The sequence below is a fragment of the Meleagris gallopavo genome, chromosome 28 (assembly GCF_905368555.1).
Source record: "Meleagris gallopavo chromosome 28, MGAL_WU_HG_1.1, whole genome shotgun sequence".
In the NCBI taxonomy this organism is placed as follows: Eukaryota; Metazoa; Chordata; class Aves; order Galliformes; family Phasianidae; genus Meleagris; species Meleagris gallopavo.
The window spans coordinates 685,409-703,669 of NC_139431.1; the positions used below are offsets into that span (position 1 = coordinate 685,409).

General features: G+C 51.6%; 1 protein-coding gene across 13 annotated transcripts in view; it reads right to left on the reverse strand.

Moving 5' to 3' along the window:
* Positions 1-18,261, reverse strand: part of PPP1R12B (protein phosphatase 1 regulatory subunit 12B) — an 85,923-nt gene that overhangs the window by 16,563 nt on the left and 51,099 nt on the right. The gene's annotated exons all lie outside the window — the stretch shown is intronic.

The following is an 18,261-nucleotide window of genomic DNA, read 5'->3' on the forward strand; positions in this document are numbered from 1 at the left end:
CTGCAAGAGCTGCGGGGAGGAGCAGGGATGGGTTTGGTGCATGGTGCAGCCTGCAGTTGGAGCTGCGGCTGGGCACAAGCAGTGCTCAGAAAGTTTGGTTTTCCAAAGGGTGCAGAAGAATTACAAGGTCTGTTTTGAACTCTGCTTCTTTGAGGTCACCGCCTCCCTGGGAAAGCTGCTGTGCTGACCCAGCGCTGCGGCTCAGCTCCCCGCCAGCTCCTGCCTGGTGATGGATGCTGCTGCCTTCCACCCGGGCTGCACCGCTGCGAATGCAAGGATCACAAATCCCACTGCTGTGATTGATAACACGGTGCAGCCAAACCACCTCCATCTAACCCCCAACTCCCCAAAGCCTTACGCAAAGCATGTTTTCACAAACTATAAATCAAAAAGCTTTGCTTAATAAAAACTGCTGTTACTGAAGCATAATATTAAAAGTCCATCTGAGCTGGAATAGCAGCCTTGGCTGCTGCCTGCAACACATTGCATTGCTTACGGCACGAAACAAACACACAGCCGGGGGGGCTGACAGCAGCAGCACCTCCATGGCCCCAGCACAGGCAGCTCCTCTGTGCTCCCCCCATCCCCCTGCCTCAGTTCCCCACTCATCCGTGGCCCCTCGGCTCAGCCCCAGCTGCACTTCATTACTGCTGGCTCTGGGGGATAGAGCTCACTGTGTAAAGCACTGAGCTGGATTGTAGTTTAATTTAGGAGAGGCCACAACTCAGAAACCTGGGTCTGCTGCTCTGATTTCTTTTTTTCCCCTCTTTTCGAAGGGATCAAGTTTTATTGCTGAAAAACTTCATTTTGCAAAGCACTGTGATCTTAGACAGAGATCTCCAGACATGAGGAAATCAAAGCTGAAGGGCCAAGGGACTGAGAGGAGGAGATTGCTGCTCCCAAACTTCTTAATGCCATGGGGCTGCAGGCAGCAGCTCCTCCCAGCCCTGCACACACTGCTGGGCATTCCCAGGTGTTATCGTGGTGTGTTTAAATGCCTATTTGGAGCCTCAATTGCAGCTGCTAAAACCAACCTGTCCTGGAGCAGCCACATAGCATTCCTGTGACCACTGCATGGGCACGGGGAGTGCCTGCATGGAAAAGCCATTAGGGCTGCTGAGGTATGCCGGGCTGTCTGCACCGCACGGAGCATCCTGCGCTGTCAGAGTTAAGGCTGTCGGTGCTGCCTCTCTCTCTCCTCATTTGTTTCTGTCTAAAACAGCTCCAGAGCTGCTGCCAGGAGGTGATCCGAGCCCAAACCTGCTCGAGGATGTCTGCTCCAAAGCTTTGCTTCTTCAGGAGTGACCTCAGCTATAGGGGTTAGTAAAAAGAACTGACAAGTCCTTGTAAAAAACCAAACCAACCCAAGCAGCAGACCAAGCAAACCCGAGGTCAGCACTCTGCATCTGTCACCAGGGGCAGCTCCAAGGAGGGGGCAGCACCTCCCTGGGTGGGAGCCTGCACAGATGTGTGCGGAGCTGCACAGGTCCAGCTGCAGCGCCCAGAGGCAATGGGCAGACTGAGCCCTGCCAGCTTCGTTTGCTACGGGTTCGTGTTCCTCTTATGGAAAACAAAGCTATAATGGGCTCCTGCCACTGCAGTAAACACCGGTTTGCAATTCAGAGTAGTGGTTTTCTGCCTCTGGTTTCCATCCACTCTCCCCTTCCACCCATTCCCATCCCACAGCACCTCCCTGTCCCCCTGGGCCATTGCGGCTGCGCTCCGGGCTGAGCCCACATCAGATCTCCTCCTCCTCACCCCTTCTGCACACCGGGCTCCCCCTGCAGCGCTGGGCAATCCCACAGCAGCACTGTGATCCCAGGCGGCCTCTCCCCATCTGCTGAGCTGGATCCCTCCGTGGAGCAGCACAGAGCAGGCGCCCAGGGGAAGGGCAGGAGCTGCGCACGCCGTGGTGGTGTTGCACCACGTGCCTCCAGCTCTGGGAACAGCCAGATCCCGATGGGATTTCAACACATGGGAAACATCATCCCACCCTTCCAGCCACAGCACCCTGCAAGAGCCCTCCCAGGGCAGAAACGACTTATTTTGGTAACATGGACACGCAGTGGGGCCACGTCTGCCTAGAAAATGCCACAGGGGTGGAGCATGGGCTCAGCCAGCAGCCTGTGGACACTGAAGAACTGGCACCCTCCCTGCTTGGCTTTGGCCTGAATCAATGGCTTGATTCCTAGGAAAGGAGGAGAGCTGAGAAAGTTTAACTACTGAGACCCAGCAGGGTGTAACACTAAACATGGGTCACTGCATGCACCAGGGCTCCTGGTATGGACATAAGTGTGGTCAGAGCTGCCCAGCACCGAGTCCCACCCGGCGGGTGGGTGCCCTGAGGATGCTCCCAATGCATTTCCAGATATGGGCATTTACAGAGGAAAAAAACAAAACACAACAAAAAGAAGAACAACAAACAGAACCCAGAAGGATTTCTTACTGATATCCATCTAAGGAACACGACGCCTGAGAAATAACCAGCGATGGGAGCAGCAATAAACAAATCAGGCAGTGGAAGAGCACAGCCTGAGGTTAATTGCCTTAAAGTTCAAGTTTCGGTATCCTACTTTTTTGCTGGCTAATGGGAGAGGACAGCAGAGTTTCTGCAAACACTGCGTAATGAGCCAGCAGTGCAGACACAAGGAAAAGAATGTCTGGAGACAACCGGCCTGACCCCGCTCCGATGCAAGCAGCATCACTTTTATCACCAGCAGGACGAGCCCAGGCTGCTCAATGCAGACCAGGAAGATAAAGGTTCCTGGAGAACTGTTTGCAGAGCACTTGTTATCCCCTCACGCTGTGCAGCACAGCAAATGATTTGTGCAGCTCTGCCTAATGCCAGAGTACAGCCGGCACCTCTAATAACTGCAACAAGGCTCAAGCGGTCACAAAGCCACTCAACAGAGTGAGGACGGGCCATGAGATGCTCCCACCCATTGCCATGTGGGGCTGTGATGGGAGCAGGAGCTCCAGCAGCACCCGAACATCTCCAGAAAGTGCAACAATGCATTGGCACACGCTGCCTGGGGGTGGGGGTTCACCATCCCTACCGGTGTTCAAGGAAAGGGCAGATGCAGTACTGAGGGATGTGGTTCAGTGGTGATATCCAAGGTTGATGGATGACCTCAGGGCTTTTTTCCAACCCTACTGGTTCCATGACACAAGAAGTGGGGCCCTGCAGCTCGCCAGGCACTGGAGGTGCTCACCCTGCAATGGCACATGGAGCTGCTCACACACCAACACACTGCACAGCTTCCTCGGGTGCCTTCTGCTCGAGCCCTCCCCTATGGTGCTGTTATATTCCAGGGCATTGCCTTTCTTAGAGTGTGCAAAGTGTTCCACTGCAAAGTGCTCACCCTTCTCATCGTTAGAGGCAGAAAAAAAAGCACGTGTGGTTTTATCCTATCAGCCAACAAGGAAGGCTACGAGCAGCAGGGCAAAGGCAGGGCCAAGGGCATGCCACAGGGAGCTGCTTTGTAAATGGCATCTGAATGCAGCTGTTTGCCCAAGGAACAAGTCCTTCTTTGGGCTGCCTGCTGCTGCAGGAGGTTTCCATGCCTGCCCCTCACTGCCTGCCCAGCTGGGATCGTTCAGCGTGCACAGCTCTGCTGGGATCGATCGGAACCGGATGGAAATAGGAAAGGCTCCAAGATATCACATTCCCACCTGTTTTATTAAGGCTGCAAGGGCTGCCAATACTGTGGGCATGGGAGCAAGGGGAAACGCACAAAAAAATACCATGGCACAATCCCATAGGAAAGTACACTTAATTATTGCTTTTGCTCATGGCAGGATTACATTATCTTGCCGAAGGAGTTAACTCAGAGACTTTGTTTCAGCTAGAAGCAAATCCTGCCAAAGCATCGGCTGCTTCCACAGCCCCGACACGCCAGGGCTGCTTCCTACACTGACCTGTGAGCCACATCTCTGCACGCAGGGCACGGCTCTCCCCCAGCTCTGGTGCTCCATCCTGCACCACCACCTCTATTAGCTGCAGGATTTCCCTGCTCACCCACCTGCTTTCCAACTCACACCACCACGGGGCCCCGGCAGCAGCACAGGCAGGAACAGCACTGTGCAGGAACGGCCACAGCTTGAGAGACGTTTGCCACGCTCACGTGTGCAAGGAGGCTTTGAAAAACTTGGTTGTGGAGAGAAATCGAAACCTTCCTCAGTTGTATACAATAAGTCAGAACACATGTGAAGGTCCCAACCTCCTGCCCCCACTGTTACCTCTGCTGCAGGCTCCCAGGAGCTGCAGGCACAGTGGGGTGAGCTGCCACGGGACCCAGCTCACAGGGGGTGACCCCAAACCCCCAGGGACGCCCCAGGCAGCTCCGCTGCTGCTGCCCCACGGCGGGGCAAACACCCCCTGCACAACCAGCACTCCGCTGCTTCCAGACAGGACGAGTGGAGCAGACCATGCGCACCTGATTTGAGCGAACCCCAGTGCTCAGATTAATGCAATGCTTGCATCTAAAATTAATCTGCCTTTTTTCAGGCTCATTCCTCCAGGAGTGAGCGGACTTTCTCCAGATGGCTAGCACTCCTTGGCTGCAAAGAGGCTGCCCGTACCCTGATGGGGACGCAGGGGTTCCCATAGCCTCCCCCGGCCAACACCAGCACTCTCACAGCGTTCCCACTCCCAGGACACCTCTGCAGAGCAGCACACCGGCCGCTATCCTGCCCTGCTGCTCCTCCTGGTGCAGGTGGTTCTCTTTATTTTTCTACTGCTGGAATTACTAAACCAGACCACAGCTCCCAGCTGGATGCCGGCAGCATCGCAGCGCTGATGGAAGCGCACAGCTTAACAAGCTGCTCAGGTTTTGCCTCATTTTCCTCGCAGACACAACCTATGGAGAGAGATGTCTGTGCCTGCTGTGAGCGCAGGGCAGGGGAACACCATCACGGCAGCTCCCCGCAGCACCAGTGCCAATCAGCACCGCTCCAGGAACTTACAGCCTTTCCAACCTGTTGCTGCAGAGTCACCTTCCCGAGTTTCACTTTACACCACGCTCCTTCCAAAGCAAACCACAGCCGCGGCAATCCGAGGGCATTCCACCAACCCCGGCGGGCCGCCCTGAGCACAGAAAGGAAAAGCTGCTTACTCTGAGCGTCTTTGCAATCGGGGAAGGAGAGGACGGGGGTGAATCTGACTGGGACTTCCTGCTCCGCGTGTAATCCTTGCTCCTGGTGAACAGAGACGACATGGCCCTGCAGGCTGGGTCACCGCAGAGCAATAAGGCTGCGCTCTCCCGTCGCTGGGCAGGTCCTCCTTCCAAGGTCAGAACAAACTAATTAAACTACTCACAGCTCTGGTAATTAAACCCTGCTGGTTAAGGTGTATAATTTTAGGCATTAATCTGCTGCAGAGGGAGCCGAGGCTCCGAAAGGTTCCTCGTCTGAGCAGAAGAGGTGGTGTCCGCAGTGCCCACGCGGGGACATCTCCTGTCCGGAGCCGCAGGACCAGGGGCTCTCCTTCCCAAAGCTGCACAGGAAAGGTCTCCCAGCTCAATGGGAAGAGCAGGAGGAACAGCCGAGCGTCTCTAGACCAGACGCTTTTCCAAAGAGCGAAAAAACAAACCCAAACCACCACCAAAAACCTGTTGTACTCCGGCACGCTGCTGCCAGCTCTCTGCCGTGGCTGCGCCGAGCTGCATGCTTTAAGAGAAACCCGAAGCATAAATCAGGAACAAACACGGGTTTGGAAAGGGGCAGGCCAGCTGAAGTTGTGTTTTGTTCCGTCCTCCTCCTCCGGGCGCCGTTCCCCACGCGCACGCTGCTCCTTCCCGCCCCGCTGCCGCTGACATTCCAGATCCTTACTCTTGCAGCCAGGAATGCTGGAGGGCGGCCAGCAGCTGCGATTCACTTTCAGCTTGGGATTTGAGCTGCCACTTGTAGGGGAAAAAGGGGAAAAAAAAAAAAAAAAAAAAAAAGAAGATGGGGGAGAAAGTAAAAACTTCCAAGCTTCCAAGGTCTGGCAGCTGAGAGCTGAGGTCGGTGGGTTGCAGTGTGCAGGGCTGAGCATTTGACAGCTGTGACAAAGGCAGATCTTGTAAAGGACACGGAGCACTTCATACCATTAAAGGGAGGAACGCATTCATGCAGCACAACGGGATTTTTGTTGTTTGCTCAGAAGCCTGTTCTGAGCAGCGAGAAGGCGACACCGAGCTTGTGCAATGCTGAAATGAGCTTTGGGGGTGGAGGAGGAGGGGAGAGAGCATGGAGGGCAGGGAGAAGGGTGGGGAGAGCACACACCTCTCAGTAAACTTCAGGGCACTCTGCTGAGCAGAACATCCTGAACATCCTGCTCCCTGCCAGCAGTGCAGCACTGCAAAGGCAAGAGAATGGCTTGCAGTGCCAGCTGAGCAAGCACACGGCGTTCAGCTGCAAGAAGCACGGGGAACGTGTGCTCAATGCACTGCAGTGCACTGACTGAACAGCTTCCATATGCTAAGTGCAATCTGGGAGTCAAACAGCAGCTCTAAGGTGCAAAGTTCTGTCATTCCTCGCTGGGAGGGCATTGGCTCGACTATCTGTGCTGAAATGGATCAGCATCAGTGCTGTGGTGGCACACAGAGACACTGAGACTGATCCAGACCTGTTCACAGCCCCCAAAGCAGCCGCTGACCCACCAGTGTGCTGGAGCCTGCCCACCTGCAGCCATGTGCTGCTCCAGCCCTGCAGGTCGGTTTATCGTGGAATAATTCATAGTAAGTGCAAAAAAACATCCATATGAAGTACTTCTAAACATCACATACCTGTTAGTCTTAAATATTGCCCTTTTCTGCACAATGCTTGGTAACTGTGCACTTGTACTAACATACACAATTAGGGAAGGGCTCCTGGGATGCAGCCAGATGGCTGACTCCCACCATTCACAATGCCATGACCAGGAGAAGCAATACAGCATCACTGATGACTACAGAGTGGGGAATGCGCCTGCTGGATTCCCCTTCTCTGGCAAAGTCACTCTGAGGTCAGGTTCCTCACCACAAGGAAGGAGATTCTTCCTCTACTGACTGCAGGAAGGAAAAAAACGTTGGAGAGGTCTAAATCTGCCTGGAAATATTTCTGCATTCCCTTTTAAAGGTATGGAGATGAAGCCCAGACACATGAGAAGGCAGTGACAGGCACCCTGCTGCCCAAGGAGGCCGTGCAGGACCTTGATCTTTGCAGCCCGCATCTGTCGCACTCATCACCCGGCATCCAGCCCTCCCTGCAGCTCAGAGCAGTGCCAACACAACAATTCGGACACTAAAGCACATTTGTAGGACCTGCACACACGGGTTGGCCTTCCTGGCAACAAAAGATATGGAGAAAGCTGAGGGACTCCACAGCCTCGGCGTTCAGAGGCAGTCAGGCTTCCATATCTCACATCCTTGAAGCTCTGGGCTGGAGGTGGGGAGAAAAATCCCCCCACTGTAAGAAGAGCGGATTGGAGAGCAGCTGGTGGGGCTGAACGTGCACAGGGCTATGGGGCAGGATGGTATCATCCCAGGGCCCTGAGGGAGCTGCTGATGGGGCTGCCAAGCTGCTCCCCTCCATAGCCCAGAGCTGTGGCTGTCAGATGAAGCCCCGGTGACTGGAAATGGAGAACCATGGCTCCTGGTCTTGGGAACAGTGCTCTTCAACATCGTTACTGATGATACACAGTGGGATTGAGTGCACCCTCAGCATGTTTGCAGAAGACACCGAGCTGAACAGTGCAGCTGATACAACAGAAGGAAGGAGATGTCATCCAAGAGGACCTGAGCAAGCCTGAAAGTGGGAACGAGGCGATTTCTAACCCAAACCATTCCACAATCCTGCAATTCTTTCACACCAGGCTCTGTTTCTGAGGTTTCAAAACATCAGTAACTGAAACTGGGCTAACTCGTGTGGCAACCTCAATCCCAATTACAAGGCTGACAAAGCCCAGCTTAGTCATGAGGTGGAGCTGAACAGCCCCACATCACAGCTCTGCGCATCCCTCCAGTCCTCCAGGACCCACTGCTGCGTTTCTGCGGGGAGGGGCGGCAGTGCTGAGCACAGAACTCACAGCCTGAGCCTCAAAGCAAAACAAAACCTGAGCTTTCTATTCCCTACTAATTAAAAGTTAATTAGTCATCCGGTGCAGATGCCTCACAGATTGACAAAACGCAACCTGGTGGACAATAACTCATTTTAAAGAGATGGGGCGGCAGGAGGAATAGCATCCTTATTAGGCAGGAGAGAGACAGCAAACGAGATGCAATATGGCAAAACACGTCGGGTTCCATCCTTACCTCAACAAAGTGCCTAGTTTACACTTTCTTCACGCTGCCTCATACAGCTCACTTTCAAGCTCTCCCCTGTGTGAGTATGAAACCCGATCTTCCCTTGCAGCTCTCCCTCCTCACATCCCAGTGTTCGTAACATTCAAGGTCGTGGTTTAGCTGTGACTGCTGCTGTCTGCTAAGGATATTCCTCAGTATGCAACACCAGCCCTGCGCCATCCGTGTGGTGCTGCTTATTTTGTCACAGAATGTCTGTACAGCTACCAAACAGACACAGCACATCCAACCCCATCCCCAAAGCCCCCAACCGCCTTTCCTGAGCGCTGCCACATCACTGGTCACAAAGCCCACACCATGACGTGCTGCCCAGGCAGTAACTTCAGCCTCAACTCCATTTACAGGCAACATTATCTGAAATTCCTTCTCCTCCGTGAGCACTGAGTACCTTCTGTGTCAGGGCAGTGGTGGTCAGAGCAGTTTTCAGATACTTTTCCTTTGAGATAGCTGTCCTCTCCCTTCCTTTGGAAAGGCCACCAGTGTTCCTACCCAAACAGACCCTATTTCTGTAACTGGAGAGGAGACCAACACGCAAGATGACGTATCAGAAAGAGGATTAATTCAAATGTCCCCTTTACCTGCCTTGGAAGTCTTCACCTACACAACGTTGGGCTGATGAAGCAGATTTAAGCAGCAGAGCACCTTCACAAAGTGCAGCAGACAAGAATGGGAAACAAAGGCAGGATTTGCAGCCAGAGCTGCAGAGTGATGTGAGCCCACAGCGAGCTCTGCAGGAACGCAGGAGCCCTCCTGGGAGAGCAGAATTCTAATAAAACTGGAAGGATGAGGGAGAGCGGTTGGTATTTTTGGAACAAATCATCCCAAGCCAATCTCCTGAAAGTCCTCACTGTCATTTTCCACCTCAGGTTTACCACGCTCTCCTGAATGCTGCTGAATTACTTCTCATTCAGCTGACTTCTCTTTCATTTGTAGCCAAACCTCCCTATCTCCCCCAGGCAGAGACGCACTGAGGAGCGCATTTGCTTCCCCAAATGAGAGCATTTACAGGGCCCAGCTGACAGGGGGGCTGAGCTGAAGACAGCACTGGGGCCACAAGCACCAGGACGCTCCCCACACCACACACCTGCAGGGTCACCTCGAGTCCATCTGCGACATCAACCACAGGCAGGGAGCAGCCCTGCCCACCAGCACACGGTGCTGAGCGGGTGGGAAGGCTCCAACATCACTCTGTCCTGGAGCAGCACTTCTGGGCACCACTCCAGTCCTGGTGCAAACAGCCCAGGCACTGCTGGAGCCCCGGACTTTTCGTTATTTGCTGCTCCATCACAAAACTTCACAGCCTCCACTTCTGGATTTTGCACCCGCAGGAGGAGAGCGAGCTGCACCTTTGGTGCTGTTCCAGTCCAGGGAAATACTGAAATCCAGCGTGCGTATTTCATGCAGTACTTCATCCATTCTGAAGCCACATTCATTCTCGTGACACCACTCTGGAGAAACAGAGTGAACTCCACTGTCCTGTCCTCTTATATGCAGTAAGAGAATTGTTATGGCTCTAAACAGTCTGTAAAAAAACAAACACAGCCAAACCTCAGCAACCCTGTCCTTGGCAGAGGGCTGGAACCCAATGCTCCTTGAGGTCCCTTCCAACCCAAACCATTCTGTGATCCTTGAGGGCCCTTTCAACTCAAACCATGCTATGATTCTATGAAAATGAATCTATGAAAACAAACAAACAAAAAAAAACCCAACACAGAAAAACTCAGTTTAAACACAAAATACCCATTAAGTATTGAACTATTGATGTAAGCTAGAAAGAACAGATTCTGGATTGAATTTCCAATTGCTTTTCTGTTTCTGAGTTGGCATGCAAAGCTAAAATCCATAGTGAAGGGCTCCTCCTCCTCAAAACAAGAAGAATCCAAGCAACATTTACTATGCACTATGTGCACTATGGCCAATATCTTAATAAATTCTTTCATGCCAGCCACCTCAGGTCATCCTAAAGTCTTTCCACACACAGAGCATCAACAATTACCTTCTTCCCTGGAAGAATCCCACACGCCTTGCATTTGCCTTCTGCTACACCCAGAGCCTGGGTGTGAGCACTGCTACCTGTGAAGGCAGTGCCTGTGGCCAAGCCCAGCGTTGCTCTGACAGCTCAGGGCACTGCTTGAACACCTGGGGTGCCACAGATGGAAGGTTCCAATAGCAGCAACCATCACAGCTCGGCACGAGGGCACTGCTCTGCTGCCCTTCTGTGTGGGATCTCGTGGTCAGAAGGTCTCGAGTACTGATGAGATGTGGGGATGGAGTTAACCTGCACAGAGAAGCCTGAATCCTGCTGGCACTGCTGCCCTCACTTCTTGATTCTCTGCATCCCAGGCCCTTTGTGCAATGAGATTCCACCAGCAGAGGAGCTGCTTGTTTCAGTGCTCAGTGAGCTGGTCTCAAATTAGCAGTGCTGTTAACTAGCCCAGGAGATGTGATGAAAAGCCTGTCTTCAAGGCTGCAATACAAGCCTTGTTTCTTGCATGGCCAACTCTGCATTCCCCACGAGCTGCAATCCGGGCTGCAGGCACTGCAAATCCAGAGCAGTGCTGTTATGTGGGACAGCACAGGGTCAGAGCTGTGTGCACAGTAACACCCAGCCTGCTGTTATTTGGGACGATGAAAAGTTGACTGAAAAATACATGCTACATAAAAAAACTCTTTAAAACACTGTCAATAAATCACTGTAAAATTATATGCAAGCTTTAACAGGTTCAGTTATAACTTCACAGGGTTTATTTAGGACTGAAAAAGCCAGCAATGGGTCTGTTTGGCAGGAGAAGGCTGAAGGGCTGTAGCAAAGAAACTATTGGTCAGGCAATAAGCTCTGTTGTAAACGTGATGTAAAGGCACTGCAGCACTTTGCCATAAATGGAATACAAACTGTGGAAGTGAGCAGGCTCTCCTCTGCAGTGCACTGAGCAGGATTCCCAGGAGCAGACCTGGCATTATGTCTCACGGATACGAAGCAGAAGGAGAGGATCTTCCTCCCCTCCCAAGCACTGCTGCCATTCTATAATGGTACATACAGCATCATACGCGACTCCACTTTTTATTCCCACCACTAAATTTACCATTAAAATGCTGGGAGCTGTACCCATTAGGCTTTCCTGGATCAGCATTAAGCTGCAGCAGAAGATAATTTTAGTGTGGGCTGAGAATAGCACATTTTATATTTAAAACTTGAGAATCTTCTTGCCTTCTTACAAATACAGAAAATAAAAAGCAGAGGTTAAAGAGTTAAAAGAAGCACCACTGTGAGCACAGAAACCTCATTTTAGCACCTATAGGCATCAAATCATGCACACGGGAGATGAGAATTCAGGCAGTTCTGTGGGTCTGAACTGAGATGTTTGGAACAGGACAAGAAGGGGCACAGAGTGATGGAATGGGACGTCCCCAGCTGCACCATCTGAGGACTGAGCTCAAAGAAAAGTCTGCAGAAAAAGAAGAAGGGTTTCATCGCGTTGACTTCATCACCTCCAGAAGGGATGTCAGTAAGAGGTTACAGAGCTGGAAGGCAGTGGTATCAATAACCAGGAATAACAAACAGATGGGATTCCCCTCAAGGCTGTAAATGCTACTGGAAGGTGCAGGGGCAGCCCCAGCACTCCTGACTTTTATGCCATAATCCTACATGGCAGGGGAGGGCTGCTGTGCACAGCGCATCTGCTCCACGCTCCTGCAGAAGCTGGCTGTGTCCTTTTCCAGACAGGCTCCACTCCCAGCATCAGTGCCACGTTTTGCTCAGAAAAGCAGTGTGATGAGCACTGGAGGAATGAGCTCCTCGTCCACTCCGAGGTCCATCTCAGAGCACTGCTGATGCCAAAAACAAGTGACTTCATCCCACGAAGGACAAAGCAGTGTCAGAACATGATATGTTCCAGCTCAAGTTGCGAGCCTGTGAGTGGTTTGTGACATTACCTCCTCCCCAGCATGGCAGAAGCAAACACACGGTGAGCTGCAAGGAGGAACGCAGCAGAAACTCACAAATATCAACAGACAGTGTCAGAGAAATGAAGAAAGCCAACAGGAATATAAGAACCAGATGTAAACACAGCATTTCCAGCTACGAGACCTTCCAAGATATGACATGGAGAAATAAAACTGAGCACTCAGAGTCACATCAGACGGATCAGCAACACGGAGATTCAGCACAGTGTGCGCATGGCCCACCTGCCCCCAGCCCTCCATGCCCACGGGGCCTTTGTGCCATGGCAGCAGCCAGCTCACCAGTGCACTACTCCAACAAACGTGCAGCTTCAACACATTGCTATCTAACTACGTTTCAAGCTATTTCTGGCCTTCCTTCAACAGCAGCAACAGACTGCGGTGCAGGAGGTTACGTTCCCTCCCAAGGATGCAATCTAGGAGTAATGAAAGAAAAGTCTATTAAAAAAGCAGTGCTCAGCATTCCCTATGTGTGAGGTGCCTACCAGAGTGAGAAAAGCAAACATACTGAGGTGTGAAAAACCAAAGCTGGGGGCAAATCCCTGCCAGGAAGGAGCTTTACAACGTAAGGATTCTACATCCTGACACATCCTGCCAGACAGAGCTACTCCTAATAGTGAGTCTAATAGAGGTCCTGCACGTCCAGGACCAAAAGCAAACGGCGACTTCCAAGATGGGAGGCTTCTTTCTGAAGAAAAGCATGTGGGAGGGTATAGACACAGAACAAAAAGTGACCTTTTAAAGACAAGGGTGACAAACAACATCACCACCCTTGAGTCACTGGAACACGCGATTTTTCCTACAGTGCTGTTTTCCAAAGGATATTTTATTGCCAGAGAATCTGAGTTCAGTTTTCCAAACAAACGCAGATTATTCTTCATTCCTTTTCAGCCATCTGGCAAGGCAGCTTCTGCTTTTCACTCCTTCTGGACATATCTGGGAGAGGAACCATTTACTCCAGCATCTCACAAGCCACAAGCACTACCCACCCCACAGGGACTCTGCCACAAGGAAAGCGTTGCCAGCAGAGCACTGAGAAGCACTGGGCAGGAAGCACTGAGTGCACTACACTTGTGTTGCATCCCCTGAAGCCATCTCTTATTGCAAAACTCACCCCAAGGCAGACAACCCTGGCCACCTGGCACAGCCAGACATAACAGCGTCCATCCCACAGGTTGGATTTTCCTGGAGAATGTCAGGAAAGATGTCTGCACTGTGGGCTGCAGGGTGATGGACAAGGGTGATGGAGGTACAACCAGCGGCTCCAGAGGGATGGAGGGCTGCTATGGGAACTTCAGAAGTTGGAAATCTCGCTCCCTTCCATCATTTTCAGCGTGTCATGGAGATGTATAAACACCAACAGGTGTTGTTAGTTCTTAAAATCAAAAATTATAAACACAATCAGCCTGAAAACAGTAGTTAGGTTTGCCCAGCAACCACACTGCCTGCAGCCAGTCCTGGCTTCTGGAGCACCTGAGCCACGTCGCACGGCGCAGGAGAGATGCACACACATGGCACCCCATGCAGCACCATCACATTGCTCCCAGCTCCTTCTGGGAAGGAAGAGGATCCCTGGAAACATGTGAGTCAGCTCCTGTGTGAGCAAAGGAACAGAACCCTGGGATGAGATGGGATAACTGGAACTGCCAGCACAGGCCTCCCAGCAGTGCCAGCAGAAGCCAAGGAATCTGCTGGGTATCCGATCCATTGCTAACCTCAGCTCCACAGCTTCAGGAGCAATCACCTGCTGACAACTGTGAAAGATTTCTCACCCTGAACTATACTGAAATTGTGAGAGTAAGTTACCGAACAAGAAGTGAAAGCACAAAGTTACTGCAAACAGTCATGGCTCCGTGACCTTGTGAATCCTTCCCGGAGGACTCCCTGCTTTGCTTCATCTCCCTGGGACTCACAGGCTGCACATCAGCTGGTTTTGTGTTACCCATCTCCATCGTGGACTCTGCTTCACATTACACCTTCCTAATTCAGCAGCTTGGTGAATTACAGGAATTAACCAGAACGTATTTAGCTGTGACCCTGTAGTCTGCATAGCAGACTTGGACTGCTTGGCCTTTAAGCACAAACAATGTGTTTTCCCAGAGCTGTAAATAGGGACTGGGCAGCCATGCTGACGATTTAAATGCTGTATCACCAGGGATGGCAGACAGCAAGTCTGATACTCTTCTCAAAACACTGATGTTAAGAAGAACCAGCAGAGGAGAATCATCTGTGCAGATGTGAAAAAAATGCTATAGAAGCATACAGAATGAATCTTAATGTCTACATTGCCTTCCCCTTCCAGCTCCCAAGGAAGCCAGGGTACTCCAAATGCAATAAAAATGTTCTTCACCACATTTCAGCTCTATGCCAAAACACTAACTCATGCTCTTGCAGCAATTTTCTGCTATTTTAGCTCCAACTTTATATTGCTAGCTGTGCACATGTTCCAGATCCCTTCTCACTGCAGCATGCACAACCTATTACAGCATTTTGTTTATAAACAGGACTAAACAGAGCCAATCTCTCATAGTCTCCCTTTACACATCATTAAGTCCTCTATAACTTAACCACAGCCACACAAGTGATGCACAGCTACACCTCTGTTACCTGGGATGAGGCCAGGTGGCTCTGCTCCCTCCTCACACCGCATCTACGTTAGAAGTAAACATTCAAGAGCAGAAACACTGCATCCTCACTGCCCCAGAGGGACCCTGGGCTGGCAGCAGTAAGGTGTACGATGGGCAGCATCACATCACACTATCCAGGCTAAAAGGCCTCCTTTCTTATCAGCTGGCAAGAAGTTCACCTATTTTGTTCCCTTTTATGAGTCAATTTTCCCTCGTATCTCAGCAAAACAGAGCGGGCTGTGAAGACATACCTTACCATATTAGGCAATCTGAGTCCTGAAAGCAGAGGACTCGGATCCTTTCTTAGCTTAAAAAGACAGTCCACAACATGACAGCAGCCTGCAGGGTGCTGTGCTTCGTGCTGCCAGACTGGGAAAAGGAAGCAGGAGAGGGCTGGGGTGCATGGAGGAAGGTAGGACTTGAGGGCTCTGGTCGAAGCAGTCTGGCTGTAACAGGCAAGGAACAACACCAACTAAAACTGCTTCTGACCTCTGGGTCGTTTAACTTTGGATTTGATGAACAGCACAGATAGAGAAGCTGAATTGGAAGTCTTTATGGGAGATAAAATGCCACTAAGAGCAAAAATACAGGAGAGAAACGTGACATCCCCAAATAAGGGCTCCCAAGCTACGCTGTGGAACAGCTCCAACATCAGGACGTTCAGTTTGCATAACGAGCCTTCAGTTCATTGCTCTTCCCTTGGAACTCACAGGAACAAGTTTAGAAATGCAGCTCTTCTACAAGAGCTCCTATCAGCCCTCACCTGTGCCTGCTGATTTCAGGTCAGTCACACAATTAGGCAGAGAAGGAATTAGTCACAAATCAGAGTGGGCTTGGGCGGCGTTTTGCAGAATGTAGAATACTCAGGTTTCATAAATCAGAGCTCAAAGAGCTGAGAATGGGGCTTATTTAGCACCTTACTGCGACCATAACGCATAACTGATGCTTCAGTGTTATCCCTGCCTCAAAGCTGATGCCATTAACGTGTCTGAGTTTTATGCTGTGCCATACAGCCCGTCCTAAGGGAAGTCCATGGAAACAGATGTTTTCCGTGACGCTTTTATTGCCTGGAGTGCTGGGATGTCACCAACACGACACTCAGTGTGTTCTGCTGGATTTAAAGCTTTCCCCTGAGAAACTGCATCCCACATGGGTGAGACACACTTGTAATGCCACTAAAGAGAACTACAAGTAGATAAACGCTCTAAATTATTGCAAACATCATTCTTCTTCTGTTATATTCAGTACGTCATTTGGAAACAGCTTTCTTCCAGATTGGACCCAGTTTTTCCTGCTAGCTAACAGCACTGGCAGAAATCAGGTGTAAGTCAAAGACAGAAAGGGCCAGGGATATGGAAACCCCCTCCAAAATCACACCGGAACATGGATGTGTGCCCATACCCACCACCCACTACTGGCACACGCTGACCCCGCCGTGATGCTGTTCTCACTGCTGCCCCACAGCCTCTGGCTCACAGTGAGCAGTGCAGGCACCAGGCACCCCACTGCAGCCCCCCCACTGCAGCCCCCCCCACTGCAGCCCCCTCCACTGCAGCCCCCCCCACTGCACCGCCCCCCCACTGCAGCCCCCCCCCACCTGTGCCCCCCCCCCCCACTGCGCCCCCCCCACTGCAGCCCCCCCCACTGCAGCCCCCCCCACTGCAGCCCCCCCACTGCAGCCCCCCCCACTGCAGCCCCCCACGCGCCCCCCCACTGCAGCCCCCCACTCCCCCCCCACTGCAGCCCCCCCACTGCAGCCCCCCCACTGCAGCCCCCTCCACTGCAGCCCCCCCACTGCAGCCCCCCCCACCTGCAGCCCCCCCCACTGCAGCCCCCCCCACTGCAGCCCCCCCACTGCAGCCCCCCCCACTGCAGCCCCCCCACTGCAGCCCCCCTCCACTGCAGCCCCCCCCCCACTGCAGCCCCCCCCCCGCTCAGCTCTCCCTGCACTCTCACAACTTCTCACTTGGAGAAGCAGAGCCCAGATGGTGGCCAAGCTCCCTCCTTCTCTCTGCTCTGAGCTCAGGTCTGCCCAATCCCAACAAAGGCTCTTTCCTTTACACGTTCCTCCCAGTGGAACCATGCAAAAAAAAAAAAAAAAAAAAAACCCTCCTAGAACTGCTTCCCCAGAGGCTTTTTCCAGCCAAAGCCCTTCTGCCCTTGAACATTTATTCCACAATAAAACTTTGTCTGCTCTTCCAACTTTCCACAACCTATTCAAGCAGTCTATATCACAAGGAGAAAGGCAGGGCTGGTAGCAAAACAAATGAAGGTTTCCTGACACATCCTTTTAGGAGGCTGCTCTCAGTTCCCTACCACTCAGCCAGAGTCTGGGCTGCTTTCCCACGCTGGGTTTGCAAATCTCAGCCAAAATAATTCATCCACTTCTGAGAATTACAACAACTTATCTTTGCTCCCTTTTCAAAGACTGCACCTACCTTGCCTTTATTGAACCTCACTGCACAGTTTGGAAGAGGGAGTTGAAGCAGGGCCTTGCTTGGCTCCCGTGGCAATCTGTCTGCTCAGCAGCCAACATACAAACACTGGAGAAAAAAGCTGCTCACAAACTCAGGGGGATTTGAGGGTCTGCAATGGCACGTTTTACCATATTCAAATTCACAGCAATGATGGCTTCACTTGTCAGTCCAGGACAGCAAGTAATTACTGATAAATTAATGAATATGAACTGCACTAGCTGCTTGGTGCTGGAATTGTGTCCCAGCAGCTGCTCGGTGACTCCTGCCAACCCGAGGGGCAGTTTGCAGCACAGAAATGTCAGTGACTTCAATGTAAACTAAACTGGGGACGAGTGACCAAGACAACAGTGCTGGAGGACTGCACAAAATAAGACACCCCTATTAGTTTTACTTTGTAAACATTCAAAGATAAATCTCTTTCAGTCTCAAGGTGAGATGGCTGAAATCTCAGAACAGTTTTAAGGATGATATACTGCACGAAAGATTCAGATTTCAGTGGAAGATCTAACAAAACTGGGAATGAGTTCTGGAACCCTGACCCAGCACACACCATGGGAAGGAATACCCCGAGTTTCACACTCGCAAAGCAAGCACTGGGAAAGCAGAGGCTGGCACTGAAAGACACAGATGTGCCAAGAGCCATCCCAGCTCCATGTGAGGCTCTGACCCCCAGAAGTCCAACCACGACTTCGCCCCATTCGGACCAAGCACAGGAAGAAGAAAAACAAGAATATTTTCTTTTCAATCCAATAAATGCTTCCATCACTGCACTGAATTGCAAAGCATGTGAGAAGCTGCTCTGAGTTCAGTGTTTCTGTCGAAGATTAAATGTGCACAAGCAGGCTGACCTCCATGCAACCTTCAGCTTACTGTTTT